We start from the raw sequence: 17,482 nt of genomic DNA on the forward strand, positions 1-17,482 counted from the left end.
ATAATTTACAGGAGAAGAAGCAATGGGACTATATTCAAGCACTATATTCAGGTCTATGTTTGTCAATAATAATGTAACAAGTATATCGCTGTAATTTTGAAGCTTTCATTGTGCAATTTATATCTCTGTCAGAGCAAAGAGCTGAATTTAAGTACAGTGTTCACTTATTATATGCCTAGCTCTTTCAAGTTGAAGAGTCCTTCACAACCCTATACAGCATTCATCTTCAAAATGAAACTGTGAGGAAGGCCATTTTAAATCTCATTTTGCAGGCAGAGACTGAATGTGAAAGTCAGGGATTTGGGATTTGGAGCCAGTTCACACATCTCCAACTAAGGCTTATTGGGTGTTACCACCAAGGTAATTCTACCCAGTGTTTCTCTAAAATATCACAAAATGTTCCCATTTCATTTCTGAAAATGCTTTAGTACAAAGGCATCAATAGTTAAAATCCTGAGGTGGAATCTTTATAACATATTTACCAGTGAGAAAGAAAGAGGGAATAGAACAGCCCAAGCGGTAAATAACTTAAATAATGATGTAGAATGATTGCTACATATTGGTAACTCCTTGTTCTTCTCCCCAGTGGAGCAGTTTACAACATAACTACTCTATGTTATCCTCCCAACAACAAGCCTGTGAGGAAAGTTAGGCTGAGGAAGACTTATGGGCCCAAGGACTCCTAGCAAGCTTCCAAGGAAGAGCAGCGATTCAAACCTGGGTTTCCCATCTCCTAGTCCAATACTGTAACTCTAGACATATTGCATCCAATATAAATTTACACAAAGGGTAAACATATGTGGTTTGCTACTTTGGTTAGGGGGCAGACATCTGTGTAAGCAATCATGCATCGTATCTGGAATGAAAAGTATAAGTGATTTCTTTCCTCCATGCCTACCCTCTGCACAAAGGTTTGGACCCTCTAAGCCATCAGGGAAGGCGCTGGCTGTCACCAATCTTTCTGTATTTCCCCAGCAGCCTTTTCTGACCCTGAGGACCTGCAGGGAATAATAGCCACACAAGATGAGAGACTGAAGTGGGAAGGGGGAGAGGGATGAAATTCTTCTTTTTTCCTCCTGTTCTGTAACTGGAGCTCCACTGATCAAAGATCCTTGTGGGGGTCCTTGTACTGGATCCAACCCCTACTTGCGCAACTTGCACTGTGGTACGCTTGTACTCTATTCCTATATGCTACAAAATATCAGTTCAGTTCTGCCCAGTGGTCTCATTTGTTAGTGTCTCTGTTAAATAGCAGTGGAAACAAGCTAACGAAAGAAAGAAAAGGACCTAGAATGGAAAAAGAAAAACAAAGTAGAAAGGTCTAAAGAAGAGAGAAAATGAACATGAATTTTCCTCAGTAAGTAATTGACTTGGGACAAGGGATCCAGAGCTGTTTGCTACCACCTAACCCTCCCCCTTCATTCCTCCAAGGCCATCAGTTCTGAACTGTAATTACTCTTATGTTGTGCCTTTTAGTAATAAAGCTTGTTCTTAGTTAAGAAGCATTGCCTAGATTCCTATCTCATGTTCCAGCCCACTTTGGCAATCCAACTGAAGTAACCCTTGGGCAACTGTACCACTGGGCAGGTGCTAAGAAGCAAGGGGGTATCCCAGCAGGGGGAGCAAGCAACTAGGGTGGTGGCAGGCTACCAGAGAGGAACTCCAGCATCCCACCTCATAGGAGAAGCTGGAATTCTTGCAAACTCTATGGTTTTACTCACTGCTGTGGCATCGTTTTTCACCCTCATTTTCTCTCACTGCTGTACCAGGCAGCAGCAAAGAACTGGAGGCAGGGGCCCTCCTGCTATAGCAAGAGACCTGGTCCCTCATACAGGAGGATCACTTGAGATTCCAACAGCAATACTAAGTGCAGGTGCATTCCCAGACTTTGTACTAGATCATTCAGGAAAGAATCCTATCTATAACTAGATCTCCTTTCTATAACTGGAGCAATATGGGAAAAGTAGTTATGCTATAATTCCTGGAAAGACAGAGGAATTAGGCAACAGCAAGACTCACTCTCTATTTCTCTTCAGTTGGCCCTAGGACTGCCTGGGAAATTCCGGGAGATTTTTTTTGGGGGGGGACAGAATTTGGAGAGAAATTCTGCCTAGAATCTACAAAATACTGTAGTCTTCCTGAGCGCATGAGGGATACACCCAGAGTAGCTTTTGGAAGTAAAGAAAATTGTTCAGGAGGGCATCTGGAGCAGAATTAGCTATTTTTGCAGCTTTGTGTTGCATTTTGCTTTTATTGTTCTGTATGATGGTTTTTAGCCTTATGTTGTTAAGCTGCCTTGGTTTCTATTTTGTCCAGAGACCCCCTCCCCCAAGCCTTAAAAAAAATCCAAAATAACTGTTGAACACTAAATTCTTAAATCCTTAAGAATATGCTGCATGTGTGCATGTGATATTTGTAACTGACATTGCAAATTACAATGCTGTTACCTGCTGAAACACACCGGAGAGGTGGGGGGATGGAGCAGGCAGCTAGCTGGCTGAGGGGCATCCTTTCAGCCAGGCACATAGCCACAGAGAGACACAGTAAAGGCATTGAGACAGAAAGGGTAGGGGGCCAAATCATACCCCTTAGGGTCTAAAACAGTAGCTCAGGGCTTCAGGATGGGACCCCCCCGGCCCTCTAAAATTTGAATACTGTTCCCAGATCCTAAACCAAATCTTGTTTCAGTCAGAGTTTTAATGAAGATGTTCCTCTGTGAACAGTCATTGAAAGCAAATTTCAGAATAGCAATTTAGTTTGATTTCTATAAATGTAAGCAGATCTACAAGAATCCAAGTGAATTCATCACCATGGTAACTACACTTCGTGATTCTTTTTTATTTTAAATTGGTAAGAACCTACAAGCATACTCAGAGGTCAATAGATAACTTGCAGAAAACTGAATTTAAAAAATGTTCATGCACAGATCTTCACAAGTCTGAATAAAACATCCTTATTGAAAGAAGCTAAAAGCAAGACTCCAAAGGGGAAAAATAGATGCAATAAGGAAAGCCAGCATTAAAACATTAACTTATGATCTTATGAATTTATGTCTTTAAGCCATAGTACACTCAATTCTAATTATTTATGGAAGCACCACCATACAATATCTATTCAAATTTCTCAGAAATAATGATCTATGAGGTCTTAACCCGTATACAATAGCAGACAATGAAGTTAATGGAACAGTTTTTCAAAACAGCACTGTGACCTATGCATGGAAACAATAATAACAGTAGTACAAAGTATACTGTCATGCTCTCAGCAAGGTCTGGAACTGGCTTTGTTAGAACGTTAACATTAACGGTAAGAGACAGTCTCAGGGGACAGTGGTCACTTAACGTTAGATCTAAAACCTCCAAGTTAAAAACCCGGTTCAATAGGTTAGGCGATATGGCTATGTAGTCTACAGTGCTAGTTCTAGATGTGGCCACATATGTAAAAGACCCCCCCTGTAGAATCAAAAGAAGTGCCATGCAAAATATGCAAGTTGGACAGAGAAAGTTTCAGCAATTTAAGGCCGAACTTGTTTACTACTGATTCCTTTGCTGAGTATACTAATGGAAATTAGATACAGAGCATGAAACAGACCCATATACTAGGGTTAAATGTGTATTTACATAGTGACTCTATTATGCATTAATATAAGACTATTCTATCCAATAAAACAGTCACTATTTATGCTCAACTATGAAAGCTGTTCTGACTAGTAGTCCTGAAGTACAGAGATATGAAATGCAATCTAATATGCAAGTGAAACCATTAATGTGAGTTTGAAAAAGGGTCAGCAGTACAACTTGAAACCCAAAATAACCAAGGTAGCACTAAATAAAGCACTAGCACTAAAACAAATGTACTCACATGATGGGATAAAAACAGTACACTTCACAATATATTTCCTAGCAGTTGATCTTATTGGCTTGCACTGCATAAACTGCTTGGGTCTCAGTGAGAAAGGTGGACTATAAATAAATGAATAAATAAATATTTGCAGTGGTGCCATATAACAACATTTACAAAGTTGGGATTCACCTCCCACATACACACTCACCCACACACACGCACACCATGGACTAGTTGTGCATACCCAAGGATCATTCAGAGCTTTTGCCTTCCAAACAACTGCCTCCCTCTGTCTTCCAAATAGCAGCAAACCATTTCTGAAAATGTAGGGATTTCCTATGTAGGGAATTAATTTACAGTGCAGGGAAACATGCAATGCATTCAGGAAAACAGGCAACGTGAACACTAAAAAATGGTATAAATAAAAACTAAAACAAGTTCAAATAGTCACAGCACAGGGTATGGTCCTTTACTAACTTCTGATATCCGCAGAATGCATGAAACAATTGTTTTAAAGTTCCCGTACATCAAAATCTGCCCACATTGAAAACCTGCCTGACCCATTGATTTGATTAGCTTCTACTGTGAGCCAGAATGGCACAGTGGAGAAAGTGCCAGGCTAGGATTTAGCCATGAAGCTCACTGGCAGACCAGGGCCAGTGTCACATTCCCAGCCTTCCCTATACTTCACAAGTTATAGTGAGGATAAAATAGAGGAGGAAACATGAACAATGCCCTGAGTTTCTAGGAGGAAGACTGGGATAGAAGTGTGAACAATAAATGAAATAAACACATAGGCTTAAACCACCAGACTATGGACCCTTGTTTCCAGACCACTGCAAGATGTCTGCTACCATGCTTAGGACAGTGTCCAAAGAAATGCGAATGGAATAGGAGTTGCTTGGTCCCTCCTTCCTGCTGCACCACCCACCCACCCCAGCTTCTCCTTAGGATTACAGGACCTAAGGAATCACAGGAACCATGGCGTGGGGTGGGACAGGTACCTGGAGGGGGGAATGACCAGTATTTGCAAGACTTCTGTTACTGCAAACATTTGGGATCCCATCATTACTCTTTGATTTGCAGGACTGCGCAAGAAGCTGCCTTGTTTGCCAAGACAGTCTTCTCGCTGCTCTTAATTTGTCATGCTCTCCATTGTATAAAGCGCTTTATAATTGCTAGTGGATTTCTCGTATATAGTTAACATAGAGGTTTGCCTAAAAGACAGAGCTCCCTAGTCAGATTAGGGGCTAATTTGAACCTTGGAGCAAGACTCTCCCACAGCACTCCATGTTGTTCAGTCCAAGTTTGACTTGGGCTGTGTTGTTTGCTTCACTCATCCCAATATCTTCATTGTGTCTTAGGAACTTATTGCTGGCCCAACGCGTTTCTTTCAAAGCACTTCTGAAGAAGGCGTGTGATTCATTTCATCGCTGCCTTTTTGCTCCCAGAGGCAGTTCTGAAGACTGGGAAACTGCTGGTTCTTTTTAGGCTTCTCAGTGTTGGCATATGTATTTAGATTTCTTTTCTTTTCCTGTTATCATCTATAATTCTGTGTTTTCTGTAGAGCAGGAATAAACCACCATTTTGGGTTACTGGCTTGACTACAGCTATTCCCCTTTATATTCACAATGAAGCTACAAGAAGTAGCCTAGCCACAAGAAACTTTTATAAAAAACGGAACATGCATTTTCATGGAGAATTTGGCACTGTAAGACAGCAAACTAATAACTCTGTAATATTGTAGGCAACTTCCAAAAAGCTTAATGCAAATGCTATGATTACCACGGCACCCAATAAATTATGATGAGAGTTATAGTTAATTGCTCGATTGATTGCCTCAGCAATAATACACATAGATTTCTGAAGAAAGGCATACTCATTTTAGACAATACATGTTAAAGCAGCCACCAACAGACATTTCTTCCTGTGTAAAATAGGTGTTATGTCCCTTACTTCAGAGTTTTGAAAATGCGTATGTATAATTGCCATCAGGTCACAATCAATTTATGGCGATCCCTCATGGGGTTTTCAAGGGAAGAGAAAACAGAAGTTGTTTTGCCATTTCCTGCCTCTGCATAGCAACCCTGGACTTTCTTGGTGGCCTCCCATCCAAGGACTAACAAGGGCTGCCCTGCTTTGCTTCTGAGCTCTGATGGGATCAAGGTTGTCTGGGCTATCCAGGCTGTTATGTGTATGATATGTTAAAATCTACTTTATGATTAATTGGGGGCACTATTTTAGAACAATAAAAAAGGTTATAATTTACTACCCTAACCAAACAAACATTGCAGCCTTATCTTACACCAAACAAAATATATTCTTGATTGAACTAAATCCTCATAATTTGTAGTGAAACACAAGAGGAAATGGATGCTTTCAATGAATCTATTAACAGCATGGCTTAATTCTATATTATCCAATTAATCAACAATTTCTTTTTTTTTTTTTTTGTAAAATTTTTATTGGGTTAGAACATTAATATTTTTACATTACATTGCATTCAATTATCCCCTAATTTTTCGTTTCTAACCCCCTCCCTTTCCCCCCCTTTTGTTGACTTCCAACAGCTTTCCCACCCTCTGTCCCTTTTCCCTTACTTCTATTAATTTCCTCTATCTAAAACAAATATATATTCTCCATTATATTAAGCAGTACATCTTTAACTCTTTTACTTACTATACATCCAAACTATACTTCTTTAGATAAACAATTTATCCCATTTTCCAGTTTTGAATATTTCTGTATGTCATAAACCATAAAAATTTCCCACATTTAAATCAAACAATTTGATTTGTTCTCTCTATATTAATCATTTCTTCTTTTTATAGTATTTCTATATAACTCATCACATAGTCAGTCGTTTTAACTCTTCTATACATTCAGTTTGGTGCATATAAGTCTTATCAAGTAAAAAAAAATATTGTTAATTACTCAATCCTCATGTTTAAACTGTTAATTATTCTCTATCAATATTCTATCAATTAACCTTTACATATCTATATATATCTCAATCAATTAATTAATCTAACTGCTTATAAATTCACATTTCTCTTCCTCCCCCGGTAAAGTCACCCCTCTCTTTTATACTTTTATTGTACTTCAGTAGTTCTCAAACTGCCACAGTTTTCCTCCCACCTCCCACTTCTTCTCCAGATATTGTTTCAGCTTCTCCCAGTCTGTGTTAAACTGCCCTGAGTCCAGATCTCTCAGTTTTCTTGTCATCTTGTCCATTTCAGCCATATACAGCAATTTGTAGATCCAATCTTCAATAGTTGGCACTTCTTGTACTTTCCATTTCTGCGCATACAAAAGTCTAGCTGCTGCAGTCATATAAAATATCAACGTCCTATGGTGGGCTGGGATTCCCTCCATTCCCAAGTTTAGCAGCAGGAGTTCTGGGTTCTTATTTATTTGAAACTGTAAAATTTCACTCATTTCTCTTATTATTTCCCCCCAGAACTGCCTAGCTACCTCACACGACCACCACATATGATAGAGGGAGCCCTCATGCTTTCTACATTTCCAGCATTTATTAGAAGTGTTCAAGTTTCCTAGCGCAATCTTCTTTGGTGTCATGTACCAACGATAGATCATTTTGAAAATGTTCTCTTTAATATTAATACATGTCGTTGTCTTCATTGTAGTTTTCCACAAGTATTCCCATGCCTCCATTGTTATTTCTTTATTAAAATTTATAGCCCATTTCACCATTTGTGTTTTAACTGTCTCATCCTCGGTATACCATTTCAACAATACTTGGTATACCTTGGATATTCTTTTCTTGTCCTCTTTAAAAAGGGTCTGCTCTAGTTCCGAATTCTCTGTTCGTATACCTCCCTTTACAGAGTCCAAGTTATACAAATCTCTGATCTGTCTATACTGGAACCAATCGTAGTTCGGTGATAGTTCCTCTTGCGTCTTTATTCTAAGTTTAGACACTTCAGTTTTAGTTATTTCTTTGTACGTTAAACATTGTTGTTCATTATCAACAGCTCTCGGATCTATCACCTCATATGGAACCACCCACAAAGGGGTTCCTTCTTGTAGGTAAATTCTGTACTTCTTCCAGATTGTATATAAACTTCTCCTTACAAAATGATGCAGGAACATCGAGTTGACCTTTACTTTGTCATGCCATAGGTATGCGTGCCATCCAAAAAATTTTTTATATCCCTCTAGGGCTAATAGTTTCTTATTCTTTAATGTCATCCACTCTTTTAACCAAACTAGGCAGATTGCATCATGGTAAAGTCTCAGGTTGGGCAGTTGCATTCCGCCTCTTTCCTTTGCATCTTGTAGAACTTTTACTTTCACTCGAGGCTTCTTGCCTGCCCAAACAAAATCTGATATTTTCCTCTGCCATTTTTCAAATTGTTTAGAGTCTCTGATGATTGGTATTGTCTGTAGCAAAAACATTACTCTTGGTAACACATTCATCTTAACTGCTGCAATCCTGCCCAACCATGACAAATTCAGTCTATTCCATTTGATCAAGTCTCTCTCTATCTGAGTCCATAATTTTTCATAATTATTCTTGAACAAATCTATATTTTTTGCAGTCAGCTCAACTCCCAAATATTTCACCTTACTAGTTACTTCACAGTCCGTTGTTTCCATTAACAATTGTTGTTTCTGCTTAGTCATGTTTTTACATAATATCTTTGACTTCTTTTTGTTAATGAAGAAACCTGCCAAGTCACCAAACTCCTTGATCTTGTCTATCACTTTTGGCATGTTCTCCAATGGATCTTCTACAATTAACATTATGTCATCTGCAAATGCTCTAACCTTGTATGAATAGTCCTTTATTTTTATTCCTCGTATTTCCTCGTCTTGTCGTATTTGTATCATCAGAATCTCCAATACTAAAATGAACAACAATGGAGATAACGGGCAACCTTGTCTTGTTCCTTTACTAATCGTCAATTTCTTGGTCAGTTCATCATTCACTACAATTGCTGCAGTCTGGTCTCTATAAATTTCTTTAATTGCTCTGATGAATCTTTCTCCCAATTGTAGCTTTTCCATAGTGGCAAACAAAAAATCCCAGTTTAAATTGTCAAACGCTTTTTCAGCGTCTACAAAGAAGAAACCAACCTCTTTGTCACAACGCTTGTCATAATATTCAATAGCATTGATCACTGTCCTTAAATTGTCTCTTATTTGTCTGTCTGGCAAAAAGCCTGCTTGTTCCTCCTCTATGACTTCCGAGAGCCACCCCTTCAGTCTCTCCGCCAATATCTTCGTAAAAATTTTATAATCATTGTTAAGTAGTGATATAGGTCTGTAATTTTTCACGTTAGTCAGATCTTGGCCCTCTTTTGGGATCAATGATATATTCGCTTCGCTCCAAGTGTCTGGAATTCTTTGATCCCTAAAAACTCCGTTCATCACCTCTTTTAGGAATGGTGCCAGTTCGTTGGCCATTGTCTTATAAAATTTAGCCGTAAGTCCATCTGGCCCTGGCGCCTTTCCTAGATTTGCGGATTGTATTGCCTTACTTATTTCCTCATCAGTTACTTCACTATTCAACTTATTTCTCCAAGCTTCCGAGATCTCTGGAAGTTTGGTTTTCTCCAAATATGATGCTATTGATTCTTTGGTTACTTCTTTTTTATTATACAGCTTAGCATAAAATTTATAAAAGGCTCTACTAATGGTAGTCTGCTCCAGGTACGTTTTATTTTCTTCACAGATTTTATTTATTATTTTCTTTTCCCTTTTCTTCTTCAATTGCCATGCCAAATATTTCCCAGGTTTATTAGCACCCTCAAAAGCTTTTTGATTCAGTCTTTTAAGGTTCCACTCCAATTCTTTATTACTCATTGCTGTTAACTGTTCTTGAAGAATTTTAATTTCCTGATGTATTTTCTTTTTCCCTGGTCTCTTTTTTAACTGTATTTCTTTGGCCTTTATTTTCTCCTCAATCTCTTGTCTTTTCTCCTCTTTCTTTTTCCTTGCTCTGCCATTTAAGTCCATTAGTATGCCCCTTACAACCGCCTTGTACGCGTCCCAAACTTTACTGGTTGGTACTTCTTTATTCACATTATATTGTATAAAAAACTTTGTCTCTCTTCTCAATATTTCCATATTTTCACTTTCCTGTAGCAAGTCCTCATTTATTCTCCAGGCTTTCCTTTTTCTCCTTTTTCCAAATTTCCACATAATTGGATTGTGATCTGAGCCTACCATCGGCATTATTTCTACCTCCTTAGTCCATAACGCTAAGTCCTTTGAGGCCCAGATCATATCAATTCTTGATAATGTAAGATGCCTTGCAGAATAAAAAGTAAACTGTTTGGTTTTAGGATATTCTCTCCTCCATACATCTTCGAGAGTCTCTTGTTGAATCAACTCAAAAAAAAGCTTTGGCAATAGTCCTCTTTTCTTTTGTGCTGTTGTAGTCTTTTTATCTAGTTCCAAATCTGTCACTCCATTAAAATCTCCAGCAAGAATTATCTGGTCATATACAAGATCGTCTAAATGCTTCCTTAAATCCTCAAAGAAGCTTTCCTTTGCACCGTTAGGTGCATAAAGTCCGACTACCAACACTCTCTTTAAATTCCAATTACATTCCACCGCTACAAATCTAGCTTCCACATCTCTCATAACAAATTTTGGCTGCAGCTCCTCTTTTATGTACAACACCACTCCTCTTTTTTTCTTGTTAGAGGCCGCTACAAATTCTTTGCCCAATTTTCCAGATTTTAAATATTTTACATCCTGTTTTCTAATATGGGTCTCCTGCAAACAAACAATATCACATTTTTGTTTTAGTAGCCAATGAAAAATATTTTTCCTCTTATTCGGTGAGTTTAGTCCATTTACATTCCAAGATAATACATTACACTCCATATTCATGGTTTTGTTGGTAAGTCTTTTTCATTGTCCTTGATAAATCTCTCCATCTCCCGCTCGGATCTGATGCGTTTTTTTGCCCCTCCAAACTCAAAGGACACTCCTTCCGGTAACTCCCATCTGTATCTAATATTCATGTCCTTCAAAGTTTGAATTAGCACTCTATATTTTTTCCTGTCCAATAACACTGATCTGGGCAGTTCCTTCATTATGATAATCGTCTTGCCATCAATCTCCAATGGATCTTGAAATTGTTTTGTCACAATCCTCTCTTTCATGTTTCTAGTTGTAAACTGCACAATCACATCCCTTGGTAGTTTCCTCTGGGTTGCAATTCTCGAATTCACACGGTACGCCACATCTAGGATAGCCACAATTTCCTCCTCCTCCTTCCCCAGGTAATCAGCCAACACCTCAGTCATCTGTTCTTGCGCTGACTTCCCTTCCACTTCTGGCAGACCACGAAAACGAAGCTGCTTCTCCATGTGTTTAGTTTCTGCAACTGACATCCTCCCCTTCACCAGTCTCATCTCTGTTTGTTGCGTTTCTATTAAATTCTCCATCGCGTCTTCTACTGTTTTAACTCTCTGCTGCGTTCCTTGTAATTCACTACTAATCGTTTCCACGCCTTTTTTCACTTCTGACAGCTCCGACTTTACTGTCTGTGTAACTTCTTTAACCTCTTTAATAAGCTCCAATTTCGTGTCCTTAAGTTCTTTCATCATGTCTATAAGCTTTTTGTCCAAATTTTCTATTGCCGATTGCCACTCTTTTTTCGACATCGTGGGGCTTGCTTTAGCTTGCTCCCACGAATCTGCTCTCTTCCTTAGCTCCGTGGCGTATGTTTAAACGTTTTCCTTTTTTTCAAATGTCCCAATCTTTGCCAAAATTAATTTTTTGTATCCAAAATGTCAGGCGTCTTTTCTCTATGGTTTCTCTATGTTATTGTAATCCAAGATGGCCTACTTCCTCTTCCGCTGAAGCCGCGACCCTTCCCTTTTCAAAAATGGCGATTCCCTACTTCCTGTCCGTCGGCAAGGGCCGCTTCCCTCCAGCCACTCTATTGTTGTTACACACTTCCTGTCTCCCGCCTTCCCACAGCAGGTCTCGCGATGGTGTCTTTTTCCCACAGCTCCAAAACCACAGGTATTCAAAACAATAGTCCGATTTTTGCAATAACTTCTTTAAATTTAGTCTCTTTTAAAATACAACTCCTGCCGAGTCTTCACCTCCTTTTCACTAGTCTGTTGCAGTTTAAAAATCTACTTTCTTTCCTCTCTGTTTTTATCAATCTGTCCCGTTTCAAGAGATAGCGATCTTTACCTTCTCTTCAACTTTCTCGGGTTGTAATCGCTGTTTCGATCTTAAATTCTCCTCTCGACTTCCCTCCCCGATCGAAGCTTGGGTATGTAGGTCTTATGCCAGCCGAATTGGCCCCAGAACTGCCGCAGAGATTATAGCCGACCCGTCGCAAGGTGGGACCTCAAGGATTGGGGGGGAGACTCCTTGAGTAGAGCCCCCCCTCATCCGAGATCTAGCTCACCCTAGGGTCTTGAGCGTTCTTTGCCTGCTCCCCGCCTGAGAGCAGTCGGCCGCGGGTTATTTTCACCCCTCCGGCCGGTTAAAACGGCAGTCCGGTCAGCTCCGCAAATGGAGCTGCGTTAGACCTCCATGAATCCCAAACCGGAAGTCCAATTAATCAACAATTTCTGAAGCTGGAAGTAGAGACCTCCGTCCCTTCTCCTGTCAGAAAACAAAGGTTTAGTTCCATTTGCACTATCTCACTTTTTTACCGTGGAACCTGAACCTTCTGACCTTAGGAGGGCTTCTGGCCACTTAATCGAATAAAAATAAAATCACATCCTTTTCACAGAAGATGAAAAAAACAGCACATAGTATTTATAGGTATTTATAAGTGTACTATCTCCACCTGAATAGTTTCCGGTGGGTATTGGTCTGCAGTAGAACAAACTTACAGGCCAACAAGATTTACAGGGTATAAGCTTTTGAGATTTAAGTACCCTTCATCAGATACAAGTAGGAATGGACAAGTAAGAATGGAGATCCCTGAACCCTTATATCCTAGTCAGTATATACGGGCCACTGATGTCCGTTCAGTGACCCTTATATACTGACTGGGATATAAGGGTTCAGGGATCTCCATTCTTACTTGTATCCAACAAAGGGAGCTCTGACCCTTAAAAGCTTATACTCTAGGAATTTTGTTGGTCTTTTAGGTATTACTAGACTTGAATCTTGCTGTCTCTAACTGGAGACTAATATTTTTTCTTTCATTTTGTAGACAAAATTGCTTGTGTTCAGCTTTACTTGAGGACTGCCACTTCAAATTTAGTCAGAGTCTAAAGGGCCAGTGGTGCAATCTTGTCCTGCTTATTTGGACTTTCAGGCTTTCCTCCCCCTAAGTCAAAAGATGTGCTCAGGCACAGGTGACCTGCGAGCTACGTCCATCCGTTGCAAATCAAAGCTGATCTCTAATGTCCAAAGAAACCAAAGTCACAGACAGCTTGAGAACTGCAGATCTTCTGTGCTTGTTTTCATCATTCTTTGCAGATTCCATTGTCATGGCAAGGGAAAGAACAATGAGAGCGATATTGAAAGAGTAGTGATCTCCGGCTTTAGACATGCACGATTACCATTTATTTTCTGGACTCTCACCAATGACTCGGTTATGGCATTGAGATCACTCTTGTAGCTTTAGTTGACAAACTTTACCTACAGATTGATGGAGTAATTGATCTCATTAGATCTTCTGTACCATTCATCATTGGTGATTTGACTGTAAGACTTGTGGACTCCGTAGGACTATGCTAGCACTACGCTAGTGCACTGCTGCTGTTCATTTCTGGCATAAGCATCAGAAACAGAGGTGACAGGCAATTGCTCATCATATTTCTGGAAACTTCCTTAACAGAGTACTTCAAGGCTGCATTTTGCCTCTTCTTGTGCAATGTCCGGATGAAGTTGGTAGGCAAAATTTGACTCCAAGCCATACAAGTCCACCTCTCTGCAATCTAACTCTGGTAATGTAGTCTTAGTACTCCCAATTGCTGGCCAGGACGGGACTAAACACATGCAAAGCAACCAAGACTGAACCCAAGCACAAGATACTGAAACACTGTTTCTTGCCTTTAAGGAAAGCTACAACCCTTTCTGACAACCATTGTAATGGATTCAGCCATATATAGTCCAAAGCCCACTCAGCCTTCTTTATTCAAAAATTATTCAAAGCTCCCAAAGCGTCTCCCTATTTCTACTATTTATGAGCCAAGATCAAATGGCAAGAGGGCAAAGGAAATCCCTGAGAAATGAGCAAATAAAGTAAGAACAGGGTCGTCAGATTTTGTGTTTTTGCATTTTCCATGATCCCTAGGACGTCAGGGGAATAGATTTTGTTTTCATCTTAAATTTCTTATGTGGAATACAAATGAGAATCTATGAATTTCCCTGTAAACTATACCATACTAAACATTCCAAAATATACCAAATCTTAAGAATGAACTTCTTACTAAATTTATTCTTTGTAAAAAAAAAAAAAAGCATTAGAACCCACCTTCATATATATTTGAATTCCTTGCTCAGTTTCAGAAAATGCTTGCTCTACATCTTATGGATTTTCATTAATGATTTTGTGTCATAGCGACTGATTTGGGGCTCCCCAGAGTGGTGTTTTTTACTCTGTTCTTATTTATTTTTATTTGTCTGTCATTCATCAGTCACTTATATTCAATACTCCCTTGTTCTGTAAAGATAGCAATAGCTGTGCTAGCTACAAATGATAGTGGTTTCTGAACTTAATCCTCTTCCCAAAGGCACTCAGATAAGCTTGACTTGTCACAGTATCAATGACCACTTCATAATGTTCAAAAGGCATAACTGTTTGTGGTTTATTGTTTCTTGCACAGTGGTCTTAAAAGCCATTCAAGCAGGCATAACAAGGTTATGCATTTTAAAAGAAAGTCCTTCTGCATTGACACATGACTAATCCGGAAGCATTCTGTGGACAAGCTATGGAAACGCTATGACAATCTCTCAGCTCTGCATGAAGTAGATATAAGATCTCTTTACATATGCCTTGTAGGATTGCTCAAAATGTGAACATTTGAAAATTTCTCCCTCTCCCATTATCCCATTTGTGTTAATATTTAGAATACACGAACCTCTCAAAGGCTCAGTCCTCACTTGTGTTTCATTGTAAGCACCAAGGCCTGTATCCATCATGGAACAACCTGTTTTCCATTCAGATCACCCATAAGAGGTTCTAGATCCCAAGTCCTTATGACTACTTTGGCTCCAAACTCAAATGTGCATGATTTCTGTGCATGATGTTTGAGAGTGGTCCATATCCTCTCATTGTCTGATTAACTACTCTTCTTTCTGGGCATCTTCTCGCAGGGATTCTGAAAACAACCTCTTGGGTATATCTTTAGGAATTAACTAGAAATGGAGGACTCAAACTGTAAGTTCTGTCATTTGCTTTTATTGATAATTTGGATTTGAGGTTATGAAAAAAAATCAGTTAATATATAGTCTGTCATTTCAGTATTTTTTGGCACATCACTTAAAAAAAATTGCTTTTGGAAAGCAGTATATAAACCTAAGGTGTAGATAAATACTAGGGATAAAGCCTCCATAAAGGCAGTAGAGAAAAAAGAAAAAGATTATCCTGTCCACAGATTTGGTCCTAGCAAACTGCGAGGGACCATCTCAATTTTATTATTATTATTATTTTGAGAGGAGAAGGAGATGTGATCAGGGAAGTACGAATGGAGAAAGCTCTTAGTATTTTTTTTTAGAGGTAGACTTTAAGAGCTACATGCACAGAAACTTCCTGTTAAAGTTCTAATTTCCTTAATTTCATCTTCTTCTGTACACCTAAAAATATCATTGGAGGAACACTGATGTAATAGCCTTTGTCTAGAAGTGTAAAAGATACAATAGCTCCAGTAGAAGGACGTCTAACTACCCAAAACTGTTGTTGATCATCTATGAGGAAAGGGTTTATATCCTCACAAATAATAAAAAATTGGAGAATTTAGAGATGTGCATATCAATATCAATCCTCATAGTGCTAGGACGGGGTCAGAAACCTTTTATAATTAGAGAGTCAAACTATAGCCACGTTCAGAGCAAGAAATCAACTAAGAGCCAGTGTAAGAAAGTCCTTCTGAGTAAATCAGGATATAAATGTAATTGACATAATAATCCATAACATTTCTCCAGCCCAAACATTGGTGGTTGTGAGTCCTTTATTAGGAAGTGACGCACAATAACTAATAAATATTTTAGTGTAATTGCTTAAGTGCATTGGTATAAGTCTATGGAACACTGGCACTTGGATTACTGGCCACTGTTCAATTCTATCACTTCCCTTCCTATGAAGCATCTCTGAGAAGCCTATTAGTCTCGTAAAAATCTTTTCCTGCCCATACCTTCAAATACTGTTTATTCTAGCATCCCTCCTACAGTACACTTTAACTTAGAGATTTCATTGTCCTTGCTAAAAATAGCCATATGTAGTTCTATAGTGAGCCAACTTGGTGCTAGAGCCATTATTTTCAGATCCGGGGGATAGGAGCAGCTTTAAATGTTACCCTATCCAAATGAGCATATCTATCACAATATAAAATTAGCCACATAGACGGGGGATAGTCACTTCTTTCCTGATGACAGAATGTGAACACCACAATGACTGAGTGGATGACTGAGCATGTACATACATGCCAGTTACACAGGAAAGACCCATACAATTATCCTCCCCCATCTACTGGGCTGTATCAGTGAAGTATTACCCATAGGATGTGGGAGCTGCTCATGAAAAAGCAGATCCATAGGGCTGGAATAATATTTAAAGAGCCCTTTGGTGAGCCAGTATCGTGCCAAAAGATTGTCAGTCTCCGGCCACATGAAATCTACCCAAAGGCAATTTCATTGATGGTACACTTTCATATTGGATGAAAGAATAACAGTTCAATGAGAAAAAGCATGAGTTTGGAGGATTAACATTATGCAAAACAAGAGCATAGATGAGTGAACATAAGGGTCTTCATCATGGAAGAAGTAATGAGAGGACAAGTACATGCCCGGCAAACCTTCAACCCTGAAAGCATAGTAATGGTATGGGGAACCATATGGAGAATAATGGAACCAATGGCGTTTATAGTGAGAAGCCAGTTCCAAGCAATTGTCATTTTCAGGTGGACCTGAGGAACACTTCTGTCTTCCCACAGGCCATATTGGTGTCAGCAGCAATGGAGAAATGGCTGCGGATGGTTCTATGACTTCTGAGATCTCATCCTCTGAAAAGGATGGAACCAAAGCGGAATACCACCTGGGAGCTGGAGCTGGAGTTCTTGGGACTCTGGGCAGACTTGATGCAACTGAAGTGTTTGGAGCTGAAGGAGAGGGCTTTTTCCTCTCTTGGGACTGAGAAGTCGATGGCTTATCAGCATGCTTCAACTTGAGCTTAGCCTTTTTTGTAGGTGGCTGTGACTGGCACCGATGTGGAACCACAAAGGCGTGGCTGGAACTGACCTATTCTGAGTGGTGATAGGCGCCAAAGATGCTGGACATACCTAGTAGGCCCATTCTGGGTGCTGCAATCTGTTATCTGCGGCATTATGACTGGAGTCAGTAGAACCCTTCAGGGCTGACTCCTAAAGAGCTGCTATAAACTGTGATACCCTTTCATAGCATGTTTTGGGTGTACATTGTTTGCAAACTGCACACTGCAAGGTGTCATGGCCCTCACCCAAAGAAG

The sequence above is a fragment of the Eublepharis macularius genome, chromosome 1, assembly GCF_028583425.1.
Source record: "Eublepharis macularius isolate TG4126 chromosome 1, MPM_Emac_v1.0, whole genome shotgun sequence".
NCBI classification, from domain to species: Eukaryota; Metazoa; Chordata; class Lepidosauria; order Squamata; family Eublepharidae; genus Eublepharis; species Eublepharis macularius.